This window comes from Scatophagus argus, chromosome 19 (assembly GCF_020382885.2).
Source record: "Scatophagus argus isolate fScaArg1 chromosome 19, fScaArg1.pri, whole genome shotgun sequence".
NCBI lineage: Eukaryota > Metazoa > Chordata > Actinopteri > Scatophagidae > Scatophagus > Scatophagus argus.
This window is the reverse complement of record NC_058511.1, coordinates 19868466-19875164: the sequence shown is the minus strand read 5'-3', so window position 1 is coordinate 19875164 and position 6699 is coordinate 19868466. Positions and strand designations below refer to the sequence as shown.

Sequence of the window (6699 nt, the reverse complement as noted above, 5' to 3'; positions counted from 1 at the left end):
GTCACAGCAGCTTTTCAATTACACAAGTGTAAATCTTCATCTATCCTTAGAACCCCACACCCTTCATATGTGCTTATCCTCCGGTCTTTGCTTTATCCTCTCACAAGGAAATCAACACTGGTAAGCACCTTATATGTGTGAGGCTCTGGCTTTTTGCATTGTGGACAGATCAGAACAACCCCCTAGGTTAGTACAACACAATTTGAATGAGCTCCCATTCCTCTGACTCACTGGATGAGACAATGCCGTTTCTATACACCTGAAGAAAGTGTCAGCAGAAGAATCACTAGAGAATCATGAACTGATGGTTTCACATCATACAGTCCAAGCTTCTCCAATATCTAGTTCCATTCTTTGGAAATATTGTCTTAGACTGACAGCAGATGAAGACGAGCACAAAGAGAAGAGGAGTGAAACATCCAGGCTACTGCAGACACACCCTTCTTCCTCAGAACAGGGCCCCACTCTGGTCTCCATGGCTTGCAGGCCAGTATAGAGAGAGAGAGAGCGAGAGAGAGAGAGAGAGAGAGAGAGAGAGAGAGAGAGACAGAGAAAGAGTCACACAACAGGGACCTTAAGAATTACTATGACTTTAAAAAAATAAAAAAAAAAAGCTATGGCTGACAAGTTTTTACCCACAAAATTATATAATTTAAAAAACTATGAGAGCTAATTTCACATGACTGACAGCAGCAAGTTCAAACAAATTAAGGCATTTCATGACAGAGAAGAATACTGTTAATGTTGAGGCACTATCTCGAAACAGCAGGATCCATAATACCAATTGCTGACACCAGTGCTGGTTATCTTAAGTGTCTCTTTTGTTTTTTCTCACAGCTCCTATACACTACCATTGGACCGAAGAGTGTTATTGGATGACTCTACCTAGCCTTATGCCCTAACGAACAGATAAACCTGAAGAGTTTTCATCATCTTAGAAGAATTGACTTGTGTTAACCAGTTAAGCCCTTACTGATCACAGACTTCTTTGAGTTTGTTATTGGGACAATCTTTTCTCACTGTGCTAAACTCTTCTGGATATCCCCAGGCCTCACAGTGGGATCCTCAAAAGTAGATTGGGAACCAGTCTTTAGTTATCAAGCTCCTCTACTATGGAACCATCTTCCGGTTTCGGTCTGGGAGGCGGACACCCTCTCTATATTTAAGAGTAGACTAAAAACTTTCCTGTTTGATAAAGCTTATAGTTAGGGCTGGCCTAGGCCGGCCCCTAGTTATGCTGCTATAGGCTTAGACTACCGGGGGCCCTCCCATGACGCACTGAGCTCTTTATTCCTCTCCTTCTCCTTCTGCACACATTCATGTCCCATTAATGCATATCATTAACTCAACTTCTTCCCTGGAGTCCTTGTGCTTTCTCGTCTTGCAGGTTCCCGTGGATCGTGGTTGGACCTCCTGCTGCGGTCCTGCTCGAAACTTACTGCGATTACTACTGTTTAGTCATAATCTATTTTAATTCTGTTACTACTCTGCTGCAGCTGCTACCATTATTATTGTTACTAATACTGCTATCATAATCACTATAGTACCTTCTGTATACTTCATTGTCCCCCCTCTCCCTCTCTCTCCTTGTCTGTCTATCTTTCTCTCTCTCCCTCTCTCTCTCTCCCTCTCTCTCAACCCAACCAAATAGGTCAAGACAGATGGCCGCCCATCTTGAGCTGGGTTCTGCTCCGAGGTTTCTGCCTTCTACAAGGCAGTTTTTCCTCGCCACTGTCGCCAAGTGCTTGCTCAAGGGGGAATGTTGGGCTCTCTGTATTACAATTTAATTAAAGAGTTTGGTCTAGACCTGCTCTAATTGGAAAGTGTCATGAGATAACTTTTGTTGTGAATTGGCGCTATATAAATAAACTGAATTGAATTGAAAATTGAATCTGCTGCTGGTTCAAGTAGTGTCTGATCAAGATTATTTATACAGGGTGTTTTCATCTTCTTCTAAATATCTTCAAAAACAGAGATTAATGAGAAATTCTGATGCTTTGTAAATTGTGAAGATCAGCTTTCTGGTCACGTAGATTCTCCTGTTGCATAGTGTCTCTTCTGTAGCTCTGGAGCAGCTTTTAAACAGCCTGACCTCTGATGATGTCATTGGGTCATCAGGGGTTGTCTGAGCTTTATTTCTAATGGAAAGTATGTGTTACACAGTGACGAACAATGTCTGGATCTCACATAACATACTGATTCTAAGGTTGTGGGTGTGAAGTTTCCAGTTTTCATGGAAGTGCAATATGAAATCACTAGAATATCTCTTTAAAGAAATTCTGAGTTGTAAACAAATTGGAGTTATTATTTCATTTTTTAAGTTAGGAGGTTAGGAGGTTAGGCGTATATAACAGTTACTTGTCAAAATTATTAGTACACTATATTATGTTTTTATTAGGCTATAAAATTAAAGCTTGCTTTAGCTATCTAATGACCGGTTAACTACATTGCCTGTAAAAGTTGATCTGAGGCTAAATACCCTGGTGTTACCTGGCTCTGCAGCTAAAAAGATAAAGAGGGAAGTGATTTCATTTGAGGATCAAGTCGGACTGTAGCTGCTGTTCCTCTCATTTCCCCGTGTTGACAGTCTGTCAGCGGGTCTGTTGACATGCAAATTGAGCTAAGAGGAGGCGGCAGCAGCAGCGCGGAGCGACGACAGAAGCGACTGTGTGTTTTCACCATGTAGTTTCTCCTTCAACAGCATGCACTCCACGGGGCTGTCGGACTAACTAACGCCGTCTCAGTCCGAGTCAACAATTTGGTTGACAGTTTCTCATCGAGGTTAGTCCCTTTATTTATTCTGTTTATTTTTCGTGGCTTTCTCAGAAATACCGGAGTTTACATGGCTGTTTTTAACTGCGTACATTGGACACGACGAGCTCCGCGTTTGGATTCTGCTGACTTCAATTGACGTGCCTTCGATTTCGGAACAAGTCTGAAATATTCAAATAATCGAAGCTAGTTAGCCCCCCATTGGGGTGAGTTACGTATTGCAGATTTATATCTTTATATTCTATCCTGGTAAACTTATTGCTACCTTATAATTTTCTCACGAAATCACTGTTTCTCACTGTGGTTCTTCTTAAATCCACAGCCTCAAGTCACAATATACTTAATTTCCAATGATACAATAAGTTGTTAGCTTAAATGCTAAGTTTATTGACAATTTAACTTTAAGGTGCTGCTTTCAAACTTAGGTTACGTATGTGTGAATTGCTTAAGGATTATAAATCACTAACCTGTGTGTTTGTTATACACATTGTATTCCCTTTATTTAGCCATTTTGTAGTTCATATCTAGGTCGAAATGCCTGTCCTTTAAGAAAGGCACTGTGTTCATGTTACCGTGCTGCTAACTACTGAGTGACCTCGCCAAGATGTTCCCTGTGTTCTCACTATAGTCTTATTAATTCTCCTGTGTGGAGTTATTGATCTTACAGCATAATATTCTTACAAAATGCAAGATGAGTTTGGTGTGCTCATAAATATGTGAAACATGTCTGAAAACCAAAACTAAATCAGGCAGTTAAATATCTATATGTGTAGCTATAATAGCTATATCTGATGCAAATTATGTGAAAGAAAGAAGGCTTAAGTGAAATATTTTCTGGTGCATGGAATTTAGCCTAAGACTTAACCTAAATAGTTAAAGCTACAAGGGTTCAAACTGAGGGTATTAACAGTTTACAGAGCTATATAAATAAACAGATAAACAGAGCTTATTGAGCTTATATATATATATATATGAGCTTATTAGGAAAGGTTGGTCAGTAAAGTGTTAGAATCATAATGCTTCATCACTATACACCAACTTACACTCAAAGCACAGAAGAAGTGGTTGTTGTGAGCTGGTAGCAGCCTTGATGAAGAGCATTTATTTGAATGAGGTTTGTATAAGGCTTCAGTGTCTTCAAGGTGAAGTCAAGGTCCAGAGAGTATGAAGGGGTACCCAGTAAATCCAGGACTCTTCTCATTTCAGGGTGCCTTCCTTCACTAGAGGTTGAGATAATGGAAAACTTGAGGTTTCACTTTGTGTTTTCTAACACTTCTAATACAGACCGACAAGAAAAGACAGGAAGCTGAAACAAAACTTTTAACAAATCTACAGCATGTGGTGGACCTTGACGTTAAATGTTTGGGAACCACAGGAGAGGGACACATTGAAATCCTGTGTTGTGTCATATGTCATTTTATATAGAAATGACGTATATTGTGATACCATGTTATCGGTGTTATTCTCATGATATCCACAATTTAAGTGTTTAAAATTGAAATATATATTTTTGCTCTTACCTGTAATGCTATTTATCCATCTATATTGTTTTGGAGATATCAGCACTGAAAAACAAACAAAAAAAAAATATTATTCTAACATCTGAAAGCATACCGAAAGACAGTCATGTTATAACTTTTTTGGGGACATATACTGAACTGCTAATTTTATAACCGGCACTTATTTATGCCTAATATTGCACTGGACTGAACAAAACAGTTTAAAATAACAACAATACTTGCTACAGCAAAAGAATAATGCAGTGTTAAGATCATAAAGTTATTGTATTCATGTGAAAAAGTTCCACTGATGATTCCAGAGACCATTTCTGATCTTTATTTTTAATGAAAATCTTTAAATACTGTAATGTAAGGTGAAAAAATGTTGCTGTCCCTTAGTTCCTGAGAAGTTAACACTTACTGGACACAGTAGTTGTCCTCCTTATTACAGCGACATGTAGCCTTGCAGTGTGTGTGCTCTGTGTAAAGCCGAGTATGTAGCTCCTCACCCGTTTCTCCATCTGCCCATGTCCCTGGGGTGCTGATTAGCTCAGCACAGTGCTGACGAGGTCAGAGGTTGCCAGGTGTATAATGGAAACATAATGAGCCTTAATGGGCCACAGGATGGGGGGGCATTTTGCAGGTTCCTGAAACTAGACACTGTTTGAGAGGTGATTATTAGATTTGTCTGTCAGATGGTGAGATGGTGCCTATTGTGAACATTTATTGTCAAGTGCAAGCACAGATGCTGAGATGTGCTTACTCCCATGCTGTTAAAATGTCGTATTAGTTTTTTGTACAGTTTTTTTTACCTCTTTAATATTGCAAATCTATCTGTGATAACAATGTTGGTTTGCAAGAGATAATAACACTTTATGCATTACGTTACATTTTTAACCCAGCGTCAGGTGGCAGTATAATAGGACAGACAGTGGGATTAGCACACTGTTTGTTATAGATCCGCTTCCTTGTGAGGCACTGGAGGTGCAAGTGAATAGCTCTGTGGCACAAGAAAAAGAGCTTTCTTTGGTGCTTCGCCTTGCAGAGGCTCTAAATCCCACTTAACCCTTTTATTGGAATCTTGAAACAATGAGCTCTGTGGTCTTGCATTGCCCCTCACTATTTGTCAAGCACTGCGTCTGCTGTAATTTAAGTTCTCTCTGTGCAGAAGATTAAAGAAGTGGGGGAAATATTCATGGAGCAGAGTGAAAAGGGACAAAAGGCTAGTGCAGCGGGGGGTGGGCGGGGGGCTTGGTGGATGCTCAGCCTCACAGCTGACAGTCAACTCTGAAGAGGAGCAGCACCTCCTCCTCCTTGTTCTAGTTGTCAGATGTCCATATACAGTTAGTGTTAACATATGTAGAAGGTGTATTTGTTATATTCTATCTGTATGTGGGAGATAAGCAGATAAAGACACAATCACTGTTTGTTTGTTTGACCATTATTATTTCTCAGACTGCAGTGCTGTCATTTATAAAACAATGGCATTTAAGGATAGTTCATTACAACTTGAGTTTTATTTTTCTCAGTTTTGGTCATGATATGATAACATTGTACGTTAATTATTAACAGCTGGGAGGACAGTAACGAAAAAGACAGATGGTGCTCGAAACATAGGCAGTCAGACAGTTTATCCAGGTGATGTAAACCAATGGTACCCAACTGGAGGAAGACCTCATGACTCCTCAGATACTCTAAGATAAATTTGAGGGGTTGCAAGATGATCAATAGAAAAGGACAGCAAAAACAAATAGGGCACCTAAGTTTTTTTTTAATACATTTTTTGTGACATATATTTTAAGTTTTGGATCACTTTATCTTTGTCTCTAAGCCTCAGAAGAATCAGTTATCCTATCGGTAATAATATTCTACAAAACTCGTGAGATTTTACACTTAATGGCAACTTGTGGAGTTGTGATAATGCATTTACTAGCCAACGGGTGGTGAACTCGTTGTAAGGCACCATTAATCGGGTAGAGACTACTCTCTAAGGAGCACAAGGGGCCTTTTCTGCTCACTGCTTCTGGACAATGAAGCAGTGACCACCAGACTGGCAGGGGTCTTCAAACTCAGTTATTTGGGAGGATCGTCTTCTTTGTTGTGCAGCTGCATCCTTTAATCCTGTCATACTGCAAAACGTTATCCAAGGGGTTCTTGTATTTAGTGTTATTTGAAAACCAACATCTTTCATTTTTTTGTAGTAGGGCTTGGAAATATAGCAAAACAATTATCCAGATAAAATGTTTAATTTTAGTCCATAATTATTGATTATTTAATGACCCTTTTTTAAAAAAGACCAAGAGAATAAAGGTCAAATATAAACAGCTTCCTTTGAATTGAACCATTAATAAAGGTTTATAAAAAGTCATTTTTATTATTGAAATTAAGAGTATAGAAACATGCATATTTAATGTGTGAATTTGCGTTA

The 6699-nt window shown here is 39.1% G+C and overlaps 1 protein-coding gene across 3 annotated transcripts in view; it reads left to right on the top strand.

Annotated features, from left to right (window-relative positions):
• Positions 1 to 2405: 2405 nt before the first annotated feature.
• Positions 2406 to 6699, top strand: part of ankrd6b (ankyrin repeat domain 6b) — a 47287-nt gene continuing 42993 nt past the window's right edge. For 2 of the 3 annotated variants that reach the window (XM_046372978.1, XM_046372977.1), the window contains exon 1: positions 2407 to 2781. The gene's annotated coding sequence lies outside the window, so the exon portion shown is untranslated. Of the gene's footprint in view, positions 2782 to 6699 lie in introns of all 3 variants that reach the window. The other variant, XM_046372979.1, reaches the window with a different exon arrangement.